This window comes from Phyllobates terribilis, unplaced genomic scaffold (assembly GCF_046119375.1).
Source record: "Phyllobates terribilis strain yellow unplaced genomic scaffold, ASM4611937v1 Scaffold_346__1_contigs__length_2005123, whole genome shotgun sequence".
NCBI lineage: Eukaryota > Metazoa > Chordata > Amphibia > Anura > Dendrobatidae > Phyllobates > Phyllobates terribilis.
In genome coordinates this window covers 1,438,407-1,456,229 of record NW_027363106.1, presented here as the reverse complement: position 1 = coordinate 1,456,229, position 17,823 = coordinate 1,438,407, and positions in this window count along the sequence as shown.

Here is a 17,823-nt window from a genome sequence, read left to right as displayed (position 1 = left end):
ATATCGGCTGTGACCAATCACCGATCTTGGCTCCACATTTAAACACCGCTGTACTGATTGGTCGCGGACGCTATTTAAATGTGCGCCAAAATCGGTGATTGGTCGCGGGCAGCGGCCGCGACCAATCAGCAGAGCGGTGTTTAACTTTAGCGCCAAGATCACTGATTGGTTGCATGCGGAGAGCGCGACCAATCAGCGAATCGTATTGGTGAGGAGCAGGGAGCGGAATCGTATTAGTGAGGACCGGGGAGCGCCGCTGCCTGTGCAGCTACTTCCGCTGCGAGAACCCGGGACATGAGCGACTGCTCGCAGCAGAAGTATCCCGACCCGCAGCGCCGCTCCCCGGTCTTCCCTTCACACCCTAGCCGCTGATCTCCCCACAGTATCCGCATGGTGTTACAAAGGTCCGGACATTTGCATTAAAAATCGCTGATTGGTCGCTGGCGCTGCCCGCGACCAATCACCGATTTGGGCGCCAAATTTAAATATCGGCTGTGACCAATCACCGATCTTGGCTCCACATTTAAACACCGCTGTACTGATTGGTCGCGGACGCTATTTAAATGTGCGCCAAAATCGGTGATTGGTCGCGCCCAGCGTCGGCGACCAATCAGCACAGCGGTGTTTAAATGTGGAGCCAAGATCGGTGATTGGTCGCGGCCGATATTTAAATTTGGCACCCAAATCGGTGATTGGTCGCGGGCAGCGCCAGCGACCAATCAGCGATTTTTAATGCAAATGTCCGGACCTTTGTAACACCATGCGGATACTGTGGGGAGATCAGCGGCTAGGGTGTGAAGGGAAGACCGGGGAGCGGCGCTGCGGGTCGGGATACTTCTGCTGCGAGCAGTCGCTCATGTCCCGGGTTCTCGCAGCGGAAGTAGCTGCACAGGCAGCGGCGCTCCCCGGTCCTCACTAATACGATTCCGCTCCCTGCTCCTCACCAATACGATTCGCTGATTGGTCGCGCTCTCCGCATGCAACCAATCAGTGATCTTGGCGCTAAAGTTAAACACCGCTCTGCTGATTGGTCGCGGCCGCTGCCCGCGACCAATCACCGATTTGGGCGCCACATTTAAATAGCGGCCGCGACCAATCACTGATCTTGCCGCCACATTTAAACACTGCTGTGCTAATTGGTCGCGGACGCCAGCCGCGACCAATCAGCGAGCTTGGCGCCAAATTTAAACAACGCTCTGCTGATTGGTCGCGGACACCAGACGCGTCCAATCAGCGAGATTGGCGCCAAATTTAAACAACGCTCTGCTGATTGATCGCGGTCGCTGGCCGAGATCAATCAGCAGTATTGGCGCAAAATTTAAACAACGCTCTAGTGATTGGTCGCGGCCGTCAGCCGCGACTAATCAGCGATTTTGGCGCCAAATTTAAACACCGCTCTGATGATTGGTCCCGGCTGGCGACCAATCAGCGATTTTGGCGCCAAATTTAAACCCCGCTCTGCATCGCTTTGCTGATTGGTCGCGGTCGCCGGCCGCGACCAATCAGCAGTATTGGCGCCAAATTTAAAAACCTCTTTGCTGATTGGTCGCGGTCGCGTCTAATCAGCGATTTTGGTGCCAAATTTAAACACGCTCTCCATTCCTCACTAACACGGTTCGCTGATTGGTCGCGGCCGCCGCCCGCGACCAATCAGCGATTTTGGGACCAAATTTAAACACCGCTCTGCTGATTGGTCGCGGCCGCCATCCGCGACCAATCAGCGAGATTGGCGCCAAATTTAAACAATGCTCTGCTGATTGGTCGAGGCCGGCGACCGCGACCAATCAGCAGAGCGATGCAGAGCGGGGTTTAAATTTGGCCCCAAAGTCGCTGATTAGTCGCATCTGACGGCCGCGACCAATCAGCAGAGCGTTGTTTAAATTTTGGTGCCAAATTTAAACCCCGCTTTGTATCGCTCTGCTGATTGGTCGCGGTCGGCGGCCGCGACCAATCAGCAGTATTGGCGCCAAATTTAAACACCGCTCTGCTGATTGGTCGCGACTAATTTAAATTTAAACACGCTCTCCAGTCCTCACTAACACGGTTCGCAGATTGGTCGTGGCCGCCGCCTGCGACCAATCACCGATATTGCCGCCAAATTTAAACACCGCTTTGCTGATTGATCGCGGTTGCCTAACGCGACCAATCAGCGATTTGGGCGCCAAATTTAAACGCCTCTCTGCTAATTGCGCCCCGTCGGCCGCTTACCTATTCTAGAATACCCGATGCGTTCGAATCGGGCCACCATCTAGTATATGTCAATAGTGTCTATGGTTGGAGAACCCCTTTAAAGAAAAACATTGGTCAACAATTTTAGGATTTGTAAGGAAGGTTAGAAGATGTTTGGCTACGGTCACAGTCTGGTGGTTTCACATTTTATATAATTTAGGCTTTGCATGTGTTAGTTCACTATATCGCACCTCTGATCTCTCTATTGGACCATGTAAAACATAAAAAACCTAATGACAGAAGAAAGGATCTGCAGGATCGGTGATGGTAGTTACTGAGAACCCCACCAATCACTAGAGTGGGGATCCCTATCCTCTCTTATGGAGGAAATAGTATGGAGCCGTTGCCAGGCATGCGCACTGCCACACTCCATTCAGTGTCTATGGGACTGATGGGGACAGCCGAGAACATCAGCAGCCGCGTATATATATATATATATATATATATATATATATATATACACAGTACAGACCAAAAGTTTGGACACACCTTCTCATTTAAAGATTTTTCTGTATTTTAATGACTATGAAAATTGTACATTCACACTGAAGGCATCAAAACTATGAATTAACACATGTGGAATTATATACTTAACAAAAATGGTGAAACAACTGAAATTATGTCTTATATTATAGGTTTTTCAAAGTAACCACCTTTTGCTTTGATGACTGCTTTGCACACTCTTGGCATTCTCTTGATGAGCTTCAAGAGGTAGTCACCGGAAATGGTTTTCACTTCACAGGTGTGCCCTGTCAGGTTTAATAAGCGGGATTTCTTGCCTTATAAATGTGGGACCATCAGTTATGTTGTGCAGAAGTCTGGTGGATACATAGCTGATAGTCCTACTGAATAGACTGTTAGAATTTGTATTATGGCAAGAAAAAAGCAGCTAAGTAATGAAAAACGAGTGGCCATCATTACTTTAAGAAATGAAGGTCAGTCAGTGCGAAAAATTGGGGAAACTTTGAAAGTGTCCCCAAGTGCAGTTGCAAAAACCATCAAGTGCTACAAAGAAACTGGCTCACATGAGGACCGCCCCAGGAAAGGAAGACCAAGAGTCACCTCTGCTTCTGAGGATAAGTTTATCCGAGTCACAAGCCTCAGAAATCGCAGGTTAACATCAACTCAGATTAGAGACCAGGTCAATGCCACACAGAGTTCTAGCAGCAGACACATCCCTTCAACAACTGTTAAGAGGAGACTTTGTGCAGCAGGAATTCATGGTAAAATAGCTGCTAGGAAACCACTGCTAAGGACAGGCAACAAGCAGAAGAGACTTGTTTGGGCTAAAGAACACAAGGAATGAACATTAGACCAGTGGAAATCTGTGATTTGGTCTGATGAGTCGAAATTTGAGATCTTTTGTTCCAACCACCGTGCCATTAACTTGTTAATAACCTGCAGTCTATAATGAGCTGTGTTAATAATATGATCCCACCAATAGTGACTCTGTATGGCCAATTTGACAATAAACTGTGTTGGTATTGTACTTTTTATTTTTCATCACTAGATGGCAGTGCAGCAGTGTAAATGTGTGAGAGAATGGGATGATGGAGCCATTACTGATCATTATGTAAAATCAGGAGCTGACCTTCTTTATTAGTAAATCACGATGTAATTCAGGTTAATGATTCTTATGATTTTGCTAATAAAAACACTATTGCATTGTACACGTGTCGTTGTGTGATTGATCTAGATCCCAGCAGCCTCAATTGTCCGCTATTATTGAGAAGTCTTGGCTGCTAGATATGGCAGTGTCATCAATCTCAAGAAGCCTTTTATTCTCACATACATGATAGAATCCAATAGTAAACATCAGCATATCCCTTCCAGGAGCGGAACGACATCGGTCACAGAGGGTGCGACCGGGCCCGTGCAGGAGGGGGGTCGGCCGCCACCAGCACCTATTTCAGTTAGAGGTGCATGCAAGGACACACATTCAGCTGAAATGTATTGAGACGCAGAGACCATCTGTGTCCCTGCACCGCAATACACCCTGCCAGCCAATCAGAGGCCGGCTGTTGACGTTGGTGTGCCAGTCGCAGGCGGCACATGACCGTGACGTCATGCACCATGCCAACAAGACGAAGTTAGATGCCAGTTCCTTCAATTGCTATAGAAGAATACGCTGCGAGTTGTGGGAGTGGAGGAAGGGAAGAAGAATAATTTATTTATTTTTAAATGTATTGGAGAAGAACAGGAAACATTATTAATGGAAGGGGCACAGGATGGGGGACATTATACCAGGAAGGGTACAATAAGAAAGCACAGCAACACACTGCAAGGGACAATACATATGCAGACACTGAGAACATAAGAGCTAGACTGTTAACTGAGCAGTTTATTGAGGGTTTACTGTCCAGCGCCCACCGAACCCAGCTGCGCATAGTGGCTCTGCAAAACCCTGACTTAGACTTTGCTAAGTTTAAGGACAGGGCCATCTGGGTGCTACGAGAACCAGCACCAGGTGGCGCTACAGCTCACCGCCGCCCAGATATCACCTACCACCAGGAGGTGGCACCCTTTTCCCCGAAGCCTGTAGGAGCTGATGCACAAACTCTGGACAGTGCCCCGTCAACAGACCTGCACCATCAGGTCCAAGAGCTAACTAAAAGTGTAGCAGCACTAACCAAAACTGTACAGTCCTTGTAGGTGTATCCCAAAGGAAAGATCCAGCTGGCTTCCAGTCCGGAGGACATCCCGTGGCGCCAACAGAAGAGGATTCCACCATCCAGAGGAAGGAACAGCGACTGCTACGACCAGGACGGACAACCCATCTGCCGCCGCTGCAACCAGCCAGGACATTATGCAAGGTACTGTCATTTAAACGAGCAAAACCTGGGGCAGAGGGCCAACCCCCAGGCATAAGACCACCAGGCCCATCAAGCTGGCGAGACAAATATGTGGGAGGACGACCGGTCCTACCTGTCGTGCTGGACGGCTTTCCAATGAGCGAGTTGCTGGACACTGGATCCCAAGTGACCACCATCCCCTACATTCTTTACTGGACTGACTCTGATATTACCCGCCATCCAGATGAACATTTGAGTATTTATGCCAGCAATGGTCAACCCGTACCTCAGGTGGGGTTCAAGGAAGTGACCATAAAGTTGGCAAAGTGGAACTGCCAGCACAAGGACTGATTATTGTCGACATTGATCGCCGAGAAAGTCATCCCATGATAACCATGGGCACTAATGTAATTGAAAATTGTCTTGCAGAGATAATTGTCTTGTTACAGCAGGTTGCGGAGACTGCCAGATCCAGCCAGCAGCCGGTTCTACAAAGAGAGATCAGAGCCCTGATGAAAAGACAACAGGTAGAACTGTCTGGTGGTGAAATTGGCAGTGTCAGGATGAGTGACCCATTCCCTATTGCCATGCCCCTAAGAAGTGAAATTATGATATGGTGCCGGGCAGCTATTGGTCTAAGGGGTAGAGATTACCAGGCCATGGTAGAGCCCGTCTACTCTGACAGTAGGCCCACCATTTTGACAGCCCGGGGGGTGGTTGATGTCCGCCATGGGTGGGTACCCGTCCGCATCCTAAACATTGGGGAGAGAGAAGTCCATTTGCCCCGGTATGCCACTCTAGCCAAACAGTTCACTGTCAGCCAGAATTCTATAAAGACAGTGGAACCCTTGCCTCCATCCCAACAGGCAGAGGATAACGGCTCCAAGGAACAAATGGAGGACTGGTGCCAGAAGCTGCATGTGGGCACTGACTCCACCTCTCCACACTGAAAACAAGGAGTGTACCGGGTGGTACAGGAATACAAAAGAGTCTTCCGTAAACATCCACTTGACTTCGGGGAGGTAAAAGGGGTTCAACACCATATCCCCACGGGAGACCATCCACCCATTAAAGAAAGGTACCGGCCTGTACCCCCTGCACACTACCAAAATGCCAAAGGGATGTTGCGAGAAATGAAGGAGGCTGGGGTAATCATAGACAGTTGTAGCCCCTGGGCAGCTCCATTAGTTCTTGTAAAGAAAAAGGATGGCGCTATGAGAATGTGTGTAGACTACAGGAAAATCAACCGCATAACACACAAAGATGCATACCCGTTACCCAGAATAGAGTAATCACTAGCTGCATTAAAGTCTGCTAACTATTTCTCCACTTTGGCTCTTACTAGTGGGTATTGGCAGGTTCCTGTAGCAGAGGTGGATAAGGAAAAGACCGCATTCACCTCCCTGATGGGCCTCAGCGAGTTCAACTGCATGCCATTCTGGCTCTGCAACGCCCCAGGAACCTTCCAGCGGTTGATGGAGTGCTATCTGGGACATAAGAATTTCGAGACAGTCCTGCTGTACCTGGATGACGTCATTGTATACTCCCAGACGTATGAGAACCATCTGAAGCACCTGGCGGAAGTGTTTGACTCACTGGCTGGCTTTGGTCTAAAGGTGAAGCCCTCAAAATGTCATCTGCTGAAGCCCAAGGTACAGTACCTGAGGCACGGGGTGAGCGCTGATGGTGTAGCTCCAGATCCCGATAAAATCACAGTAATCAAGGACTGGCCAAGACCCTCCACCGTAAAGGAAGTGCGGCAGTTCCTCGGGTTGGTAGGCTACTACCGAAGATTTATTCCAGGCCTCACCAAGATGGCAGCACTCATGCTGGACCTCAAGATAGGCCAGTCCAGGAAGGCCAAAAACCAGAAGCCGCCATTCAAATGGGACAAGCTGGAAGATGAGTCCTTCCACCAGCTGAAAATGGCCCTCACGGGGGACGAGATCCTGGCTTACCCTGATTATGGCCAGCCCTTCATCCTCCACACGGACGCGAGCAACGTGGGACTGGGAGCGGTGCTGTCCCAGATCCAGCAGGGCAGAGAACGGGTAATCACTTATGCCAGCAGGAAGCTCCGGCCCTCAGAAAGGAACCCTGAAAATTACAGCTCCTTCAAGCTAGAGTTCCTCGCAGTGGTATGGGCAGTGACAAAGCGCTTTAAACATTACCTCGCCTCTTCCAAGTTCACCGTATTCACAGACAAAAACCCGCTGACACACCTGGACACTGAGAAACTTGGTGCCCTGGAGCAGAGATGGATGGCCCGACTCTCCAATTATGAGTTCACCATCAAGTACCGGGCTGGGCGCAAGAATGCCAATGCAGATGCACTGTCCAGGATGCCTAACTTGCCAGATGGGGGAGAAGACCCAGAAGGTACTCTTCCACCAAAGAGGCCATGTTCAATCCCTTGCCCCACCACGGCTGGGCAGAAACACAAGACAGTGACCCGGCCGTCCACCTAGTCAAAGAGTTGCTGACACGAGCCGACTCATACCCTGACCCAGATGCTCCAGAGGAGACCAAACAGCTGTGGAAAGAGAAGAGTAAGCTGTTCATCTATGAAGGGAAGCTGTGTCGAAGAACTGTCAACTCCCAGACGCATGAGCTGGTCTGGCAGGTGGTAGTCCCGAGGCGGGACGCGTCTATGGTCTTGGAAGTGTACCACGATGGAGCAGGACACTTCGGATGGAAAAAGCTGGAAGTCCTGCTGCGTGAACGGTTCTATTGGGTCGGCATGAGAGGAGCAATCGAGAGGTGGTGTCGAGACTGCGGACCGTGCAACCTGAGAAGGAAAGACCGTGACAGCCAGAGGGCTCCCCTGCAGCCCATCATCACCAAGCAGCCGCTCGAACTGGTAGCCCTAGACCATGTGAAGCTGTCCCCAAGCAGGTCAGGCTATGTCTACGCTCTCACCATCGTAGACCACTACTCCCGGTTTCTGGTAGTAGTGCCAGTCAAGGACCAAACAGCTCAGACAGCAGCCAGAGCTTTCCAACAGCACTTCTGCCGCCCGCATGGTTACCCAGAACGTGTGCTAACTGACCAAGGTCCGGCCTTCGAAGCGGAGGTATTCCAGGAGTTCTGCAACCTGTACGGCTGCAAGAAGATCAGGACAACGCCTTATCACCCCTAGACCAACAGGATGTGTGAAAAGATGAACCAGGTGGTGATAGACCTACTAAAGACATTGCCCCTGGAGGAACGCAGTCTGTGGCCAGAAAAGTTGCTAGACCTAGTGGACCTCTACAATCATATCCCAGTGAATTCCACCAACTGCACACCAGCTTACCTGATGAGAGCGAGACCTGGTAAGCTGCCCATCGATCTGGATATGGGAGTTCTGACACCAGAGGACGCCTCGCCAGACGCAGATTGGGACACTGAGCGGCAACAGCAATACCGCAAGGTACAGGAAAGTGTTGAAAGAAGTCTGTTCCAAGCAAGAGAAAGGCAAGAGAGGACTTACAATCAACATGCACCTGCTGCCCCCTTGTCACCTGGAGAGCAAGTCCTAAAGAGGAAGAGGCGACTCCACAAGTTGGATGACCAGTGGGAAAAAGAGCCGTGCACCATTCTACCATCAAGTCATGATAATACCAAGGTGTGCCTCATAAGTAAGGACGGAGGTGAGACAACAGCAACAGTTTCCAGAGACCACCTGAAGAAATGTCCCGAGCAGCTACAGCATGCTGAAGAAGGCCAAGATATCCCTCAACCCGCAGAGGAAGTGTAAGAAATGGTCAGCACGGGACTGGAAAATTTCCCCGGTCATGGACACAAGTGAATAATGCCATTGTTGTGCCTGTCCTTACATTTCTCCAACCAGCACCTCAAGCACCTACAGAAGTCTCAGTAGAGTTGGAAGAACCATTGGCCCAGGAGACAGAAGATTCCTCATCAGCAGACCAGGAGAATCTACCCTCTGCTAGTAGCGAGCCTGTCGTACCCACGGTAAGCCAAAGGATCCGTAGGAAGCTGCCCAACCTACCAGTGACACCTCAAAATACCAGTAGTGCAGGTCACACAGTGCCCACCACACCAGGGGTAGGGAAAGGGGACCAGAGTGGAACACAGACAGACAGTGTGTTACGCAGGTCCACCAGAATCACCAGAGGTCAAATTCCTGCTCGTTGGAAAATTTAAATGTAACTATAACTGTAATGTTGAATTGTTTTGTGTGTGTATTGAATATGTTTTTCCAGTTACCCTACAGGGTCCAAAAAGACTTTCAAGTTATGGACAATGAATAACCAAAAACTCTGCCTGTAAATAGTTGCACCTGTAAAGTGCCCCTTTGGTGCCAGACTACAGAACAAAAACCCGTGGAGGTGGCTGAAGATGTGGTCCAACTCCGGATCATCAATGCCCTGTAGCCACCCTAGGGCCTACGTTGAGGGTTTGGGACAGGTCGCTCTGATTGCACCTTGTTTCAGTGAAATGGACACCTGGTTGCGGATGATACCCTGACCTTTAAAGACTCTAATGGTTGTAAATATGTTAATGTATTGTTACCTGTTGTATTTTTGCAAAATATGTTCAGTCCCGGAGTACTGAAATTTACTAGGGTGGAATGTGGCACCCCAGAGGGTCTGGTTGCCACAGTGGTAGTAATACCATGTCTGGGAGCAAAACAGGAGTTTCCTGGTCAGGGAACACACTACAAGCAACACCTCCTGCTCCAGACCAGAAAAGGGGAGGATCCTGCCCTATATAACTGGATCTGGAGGCGGGGTTAGTCAGTCTAGTGAGAGTCTAGTTCAGTGTCAGGAGTCAGTTAGGACTAAGGAGCAAGGAGCTGAGGACTGGAGCTGTGCAGAGCTTGTCCTGGCCAGTGGATACAGAAGACCTGACACCGGAGTCCGAGGCTGTGAGGATTGTATATCCAGCAGCAGAAACCGCAAGGCAGGAGATTGCAGGTCTCCTGGCTGACAGAAGCCCGGAGGCTCAGCCACACGAAAGGACCAGTACCACCACAGAGGAGCGAGGAATACACGGGATCCGAGTCGCCAGCCATACGGGTGAGCAGCACGTTACACTCAGGGACGTGGGCTACAACACGACTATAAGCGGGATAGCCAAAAGAGTACAGTCGGAACGGCAGGCCTACAACTCCACCTGGCCAGGGGATTCTAGGATTGCTCCCAGACTGACCAGGCCCTCATCCCTAGCAAGTACTCCCGTTGGGGCCTATATAATTACCACCAGTAAAGACCCTAGGACTGCACTGCAAAGACTCCGTGTTATTATTACTGATCCAGGCACTATCACCACCATCATCCATACACGCTGCCCTGAAGCTACACTCTTCCTGTGAGGAGTTACACTACCTTGCTGCACATACCACCAGCTTCAGCGGACTGCCCTGCAGCGGCGGTTACCAATAACCGCAATCCACAGGTGGCATAGTCAGACTATCAATAACTGAGAAAGAGACTGACAGGACTGCTGTTACGTTGAACACATTAATATATTTTTTATATGGATTTGGTTTTATTTATATCCATTATTTTTATCTTACTCTCTGTGACCTTTTCGCTTTTTGTTTTCACTCCTTCTTGTTTTTGACACATATATTATTTCCTTGTCACTTACATTTTGTGGTCACTTTCTTGTACGTATTGATGTGCATTTATTTATTCATAATAGTGGTCAGGGCCCTCACATGATTTTCTCACACACATACTTACCTTTTATGCACATTTATGTATATGTATGTATTATGTATTTTTATCCTATACAATTGTATTATGGGTGTCCTAGTGCCCTTCCATATAATCACATACGCACCATCTCCTACTCTATATACACTTGTGCCATTTTTAATGGCTATCTCATATTTACTCACACACCCTGCAATCACTTTCAGAGTTTCTTTCCCCTGTACTGACCATCATTCTTTTGCTATGGCTATGTACACTACTTCTTCAATAAAATATTGGTTTCGGTTCTCTCTCATGATTCCTTCACTTCTGGGTTTATTATGACTATTGGTATACTTGAGTAATCTATTTGTACACAATTTTGAGGATTGATTCTCTGTTACTATTCACATATACTTAAGAGTGGGTATTCATTCTTATTCTACCTATCTTATTATTATTAATTTTTATGTTCTATTCTTATTTATTTTATTCTCTCTATTTTCACTCTGTTCACTTCTTCTCTGTGACATATATACTTGTTACTCTGTCACTCCTTTCTTTGTCTTATATATTTTTTATTTTTTGTCCTTTTTACACTCCCTTACCTAGTATTCCTTACTGACATATTCTATTTGCACGCTGGCTCTCTCATCCCATTACTTCCTCTTTTTATTTTTCAGTGTTTGCACACGCCGCTGCTGTCTTTATCTGCTCCTTTGTTTTATTCCTATGTGTGTGGAGTGCGCTTCCGGTTTGCGGACGGGGCTGGTTGCCTAGCTACGTGCTCCTTGGCGTCGCCTCTCTCCTCCATCCGTGCTGACGCGTCGGGCGGTGGGTGGAGACAGGTGACGTGGAGCGCCGATGCTTCCGGCTTCTTCCCTGCTCTGACTTCCGGTAGCGCCGCCAGTACCAGACGCGCACACTCGTGTAGCGCTATATAAGAGGACACATGAGACCTCTATGTACCTCCTTCCCCCCGAATAAGCGAAACGCGCGTTGGGGTTGTCTGGTCCCATCAGTGACACAGGTTGTATTGCTTCATTCCCTTATATTGTGTCTTTTTGACTTACCCTCTATCCTTCTATGACTCCTTATTGACTGACAGCTTTATTTGGCAACTGTGCCAGGGACACTGTCCTTTTACTCCACTATATTAAGGGCTTTGTTGATTCTCATTGAAGCTTTACTTCTTGGACCTTATATATTCTCTATCTAGGTAATTTACACTTGATAAGCATCAGTGCTTCTTTCATGTATGCTCGTTTGTCAGCTTTAGAAAGTGGTGTTCATTTTTCATCCGGTCCTATTTGCAGATATTTAGTCTGATTTACTGACACGTCTATATGTACTATGCACTAGTCACTTTATGTATCGTGCTGCCTTATTATAGCTTACATGACTGGAGCTGCTATAATGTCTACATGATTATATATACTTTTTGTCACTGTGGGTATCTTCTATTTTCACTTCTCCTCCATGTACTTTTAATTTGATGTCTTTTAAACTTTTTTGAATAAAATTTGTATTTTATTGCATTTATACTTCTCTGTTTTGTTCGGATTATAATTGAAATGAAGTATTGCACCTTATGGGCCTTTATTATTTTTTGGATTTCTATATAATTATTCGCTGTTGATTTTACAGCTTTATGGCCATGGATATTCATGCTAGAGACCAAACTTGGCTTACACATGTTGATAACATTTTTAGAGGAGAAGTACCTTTGAAGACGGACACTGAAAATGGCACTATTATTGATCTTAAGAATTCATTGAAATTTCTTTTTAAGAAAAGGATGCGCACGTGGTGGAATAAGGCATCCTTGGAAAATTATCTGGCCAAGAGCATGATTCCGAGAGGTTTGCGAGTCCGCATACTTCCTTCCTTTCCCGTGGATGATACCTTTTTTAAAAATAGATGGGAAGAGGTATGCAATGGGTGTTCACGTTCCCTGATAGAGATTTTAATTGGCCTTAATAAAAAAACCTTGGAATTACTTGAAACTGACATCAACACTACACAGAAGAAACTAATTGAATCTACCACCCTCGAACAAATGGATTCCTTTAAAAAGGAATTGGATAAATTATTTATCACTTGGGGGAAAGAGGTGCAAGATATTAAAATGCAAAAATTTTCACGGGATCTGCAGGATTATCAGAATAACACTGTATATAGATGGCATGTAGCTGCCTCGCGCCAACGAACTTCCTCGATCTCGTCCTTGTCCTCTGTGGAGGAGTCCTCCTCCAACCAAGTACGCCCTTACCCTTTTACCAGGGGCAAGAGAAAAGGATTTGGACAGGGTAAAAACTACAAATACAACAAGTGAGCTCCTACACCCCTCAAAGAGACTCAGAAACTTCAGGTAGTTAACCTGTCCCCTATTACGCTTACTAAGCCTCAGATTGATGTACTTGGGCTCGGTTTAACTTTCTCCCCGGTTGCTTCCTTTGATTTCTTCACAGCCATAAAGGACCTTCATTTATTTGCCCGTAAGTTGGTCCTTAAAAAGCTTCATGAAAAGGATAACATCATAGATACTTGGACACCTAAGGAAAGGGAATCTATCGCAATACTTGAAGAATTGAGAGAAGAGAGTGTGTCTATCTCCTCTGTGGATCATTTTCAGTTAACTAAGCCTAAGAAATTCCCACCTATTAACCTGTTTCCTAATATAGACATTTTTGTGAAAATGGTCTCTGACGAATTTAAGAAAATCTCCAAGGGGATACGCAATGATAATCTGACTACAGCACAACGTAATGCGTTGAGAGAACTCAAACAGCTGAAGGGAGTAGTCATCAAACCGGCAGACAAAGGTGGGAATGTGGTCATCTGGCCGGTGATGATGTATGAGAGAGAAGCTTTCAGACATTTGAGAGATACTACTTGTTACAAGAGACTAACATTTAATCCTACCTCTAGCTTCCAGAACCAACTCGAGATGATCCTTGAAGATGCGTTTCTAGCTGGCACAATATCCAATGATCTGAGGGAAGGCCTGATGCCGGAATACCCTAAGATACCTTGCTTCTATCTTCTCCCGAAGATCCATAAGAATCCCTCATGTCCTCCTGGTCGCCCGATAGTCTCTGGAAATGGTGGCCTTTGCGAAATCGTCGGTAAGTATCTCGACCATCATTTGAAGCCAATTGTTGAGACTATGCCTTCTTTTTTGAAAGACACTGGGGACATCCTGAGAAAAGTGGATAACATTTGTTTGGAATCAGACATGTGGTTGGTCTCCCTAGATGTTGAATCTCTTTATACATCTATTAGACACTGTGATGGCCTAGAAGCTACCAGAACTTTTTTGTATATGACGGACATGGATCATGACAAGATCTCCTTCCTGATGTTACTTTTAGAATTTGCCCTCACCCATAATTTTTTCATCTTTAAAGAATTCATCTATTTACAGCTACAGGGGACTGCTATGGGGGCGTCCTTTGCCCCCGCGTATGCTAACATTTTTTTGGGACTATGGGAGAGGAATCTATTTTTGGGTGAAAACACTCCCTTAATCTCTAAGGTAGCGCTCTGGCAATGTTATATTAACGATGTACTGATTATTTGGCAAGGAACAGAGAATGAGCTGCACAGCTTTGTACAAGCACTTAACAATAATGCCATCAATATCAAATTGACTTATCAGTACAGCCAAACAGAAATAACATTCCTGGACACTCGTATTTACAAGGGGTCTGAGGGCTTACTATGTACTGAAATCTATCGAAAGGAAACCGCTGTGAATGCTCTTCTACATGCGACGTCCTCACATCCTTTATCCTTGAAGAATAGTATCCCTGTGGGGCAGTTCCTCCGGACCAGACGCATATGTTCTAATGAAGCTTCCTTCTCTCAACAGGCTGACGAATTAGCCGACAGATTCAGACAGAGGGGCTATTCGAAACGTATCATCAAGAGAGGCTGGAACAGAGCTAGAGGGACGAAAAGAGAAGAGCTCCTACGGAATAAGACATCACCCGGGGAGGGCTCACAGTCACAGGTGAGGTTTATAACCACATATAATGATAAACATGACTTGATAAAAAAAGCTCTTGAAAAATTCTGGCCTATCATTAAGAACGATTCAACTTTATCCAAATATACAACAGGATACCCGTCTATTACGTATAGGCGCTCCAAAAATTTACGGGATCTACTAGTACACAGCTACCATAAAGACCCAGGGCCTGAACGCGCTTTTGGATCCAAGGGCCCTAAGTGGGGCTTCTTCCCGTGTGGAAATTGCGCAGCATGTTCCAATTTAAGACGATGTTCTAGCTTCTCTTCTAGTGATGGCTCAAAGGAATTTAAAGTGACGCAACACATCACCTGCAGTACCATAGGAGTTGTGTACTATGCCACCTGCCCCTGTGGCCTTATCTATGTAGGTTTGACGTCCCGCCAACTCCGCATCAGGGTACGTGAACATGTTCGAGACATAAAGAATGCTACTGATCTACAAGACGTCTCTACTCTCAAACCAATACCTAGGCACTTTAAAACCCATCATGGTTGTGATGCTAAGCTCTTGATTATCTCTGGAATTGACCGAGTTCACATTGACAGCCGTGGTGGGAATTGGAGGAAAACTTTGGCCCAACTGGAATCTCAATGGATTATGAGGATTGACTGTATTCGTCCCAAAGGATTAAACGAAATCTTAAATTTTACATCCTTTCTATAGTGTCATTTTGTGGTTTTTAATTGTTTTTATATTTTGCTGGTACATATATTTTACTTGTCTTCTTGTGTCTTAAGCCTCTATGTTTCTGTTTGCTTTTAGTCAAGCTGATATTTCCGTGCGGTGGCGTTTCTACTATGAGGACATATTTTGGCTATAACCATCTATGGGGGATGTCCAGCTGAAAACCATTAAGCCATGGCCATCTATATTGAGTGGGAGCATCTTTTTACACCCACTGGAAAGAGACTGACAGGACTGCGGTTAGGTTGAACACATTAATATATTTTTTATATGGATTTGGTTTTATTTATATCCATTATTTTTATCTTACTCTCTGTGACCTTTTCGCTTTTTGTTTTCACTCCTTCTTGTTTTTGACACATATATTATTTCCTTGTCACTTACATTTTGTGGTCACTTTCTTGTACGTATTGATGTGCATTTATTTATTCATAATAGTGGTCAGGGCCCTCACATGATTTTCTCACACACATACTTACCTTTTATGCACATTTATGTATATGTATGTATTATGTATTTTTATCCTATACAATTGTATTATGGGTGTCCTAGTGCCCTTCCATATAATCACATACGCACCATCTCCTACTCTATATACACTTGTGCCATTTTTAATGGCTATCTCATATTTACTCACACACCCTGCAATCACTTTCAGAGTTTCTTTCCCCTGTACTGACCATCATTCTTTTGCTATGGCTATGTACACTACTTCTTCAATAAAATATTGGTTTCGGTTCTCTCTCATGATTCCTTCACTTCTGGGTTTATTATGACTATTGGTATACTTGAGTAATCTATTTGTACACAATTTTGAGGATTGATTCTCTGTTACTATTCACATATACTTAAGAGTGGGTATTCATTCTTATTCTACCTATCTTATTATTATTAATTTTTATGTTCTATTCTTATTTATTTTATTCTCTCTATTTTCACTCTGTTCACTTCTTCTCTGTGACATATATACTTGTTACTCTGTCACTCCTTTCTTTGTCTTATATATTTTTTATTTTTTGTCCTTTTTACACTCCCTTACCTAGTATTCCTTACTGACATATTCTATTTGCACGCTGGCTCTCTCATCCCATTACTTCCTCTTTTTATTTTTCAGTGTTTGCACACGCCGCTGCTGTCTTTATCTGCTCCTTTGTTTTATTCCTATGTGTGTGGAGTGCGCTTCCGGTTTGCGGACGGGGCTGGTTGCCTAGCTACGTGCTCCTTGGCGTCGCCTCTCTCCTCCATCCGTGCTGACGCGTCGGGCGGTGGGTGGAGACAGGTGACGTGGAGCGCCGATGCTTCCGGCTTCTTCCCTGCTCTGACTTCCGGTAGCGCCGCCAGTACCAGACGCGCACACTCGTGTAGCGCTATATAAGAGGACACATGAGACCTCTATGTACCTCCTTCCCCCCGAATAAGCGAAACGCGCGTTGGGGTTGTCTGGTCCCATCAGTGACACAGGTTGTATTGCTTCATTCCCTTATATTGTGTCTTTTTGACTTGCCCTCTATCCTTCTATGACTCCTTATTGACTGACAGCTTTATTTGGCAACTGTGCCAGGGACACTGTCCTTTTACTCCACTATATTAAGGGCTTTGTTGATTCTCATTGAAGCTTTACTTCTTGGACCTTATATATTCTCTATCTAGGTAATTTACACTTGATAAGCATCAGTGCTTCTTTCATGTATGCTCGTTTGTCAGCTTTAGAAAGTGGTGTTCATTTTTCATCCGGTCCTATTTGCAGATATTTAGTCTGATTTACTGACACGTCTATATGTACTATGCACTAGTCACTTTATGTATCGTGCTGCCTTATTATAGCTTACATGACTGGAGCTGCTATAATGTCTACATGATTATATATACTTTTTGTCACTGTGGGTATCTTCTATTTTCACTTCTCCTCCATGTACTTTTAATTTGATGTCTTTTAAACTTTTTTGAATAAAATTTGTATTTTATTGCATTTATACTTCTTTGTTTTGTTTGGATTACAATAACTGAGACACATAGATTACCCTGGTTTGACCACCCTGGGTCACGGACCGGGTCGCTGCCACAGTGACTACAACCCCCAGCATCTACAGGCCCGGCTCCGGGTCTGCCCACGGCCCAGGGGGCGTGTCATTTATGTCACTTAATTGTGTGCCAGGCAGTGGAGCTGCTGAGGCTAAGCAGACATGCTGCACAGACCGGAGCAGTGGGGGAACGGGGAGAGGTGAGTATTGTATTTATTTTTTTACATCATTGAGAACATGGTGGTCACAAGGCTGGAGGGCTATGGGGGGTGCATTATAGTATATGTACTCTATGGGGCAGCATTATACTCTATGGGGGCTGCATTGTACTGTATTGAGGATTATGGGGAGTGCATTGTATTATATGAGGGCTGCATTATACAGTATTGAGAACTATGGAGAGTACATTATACTGT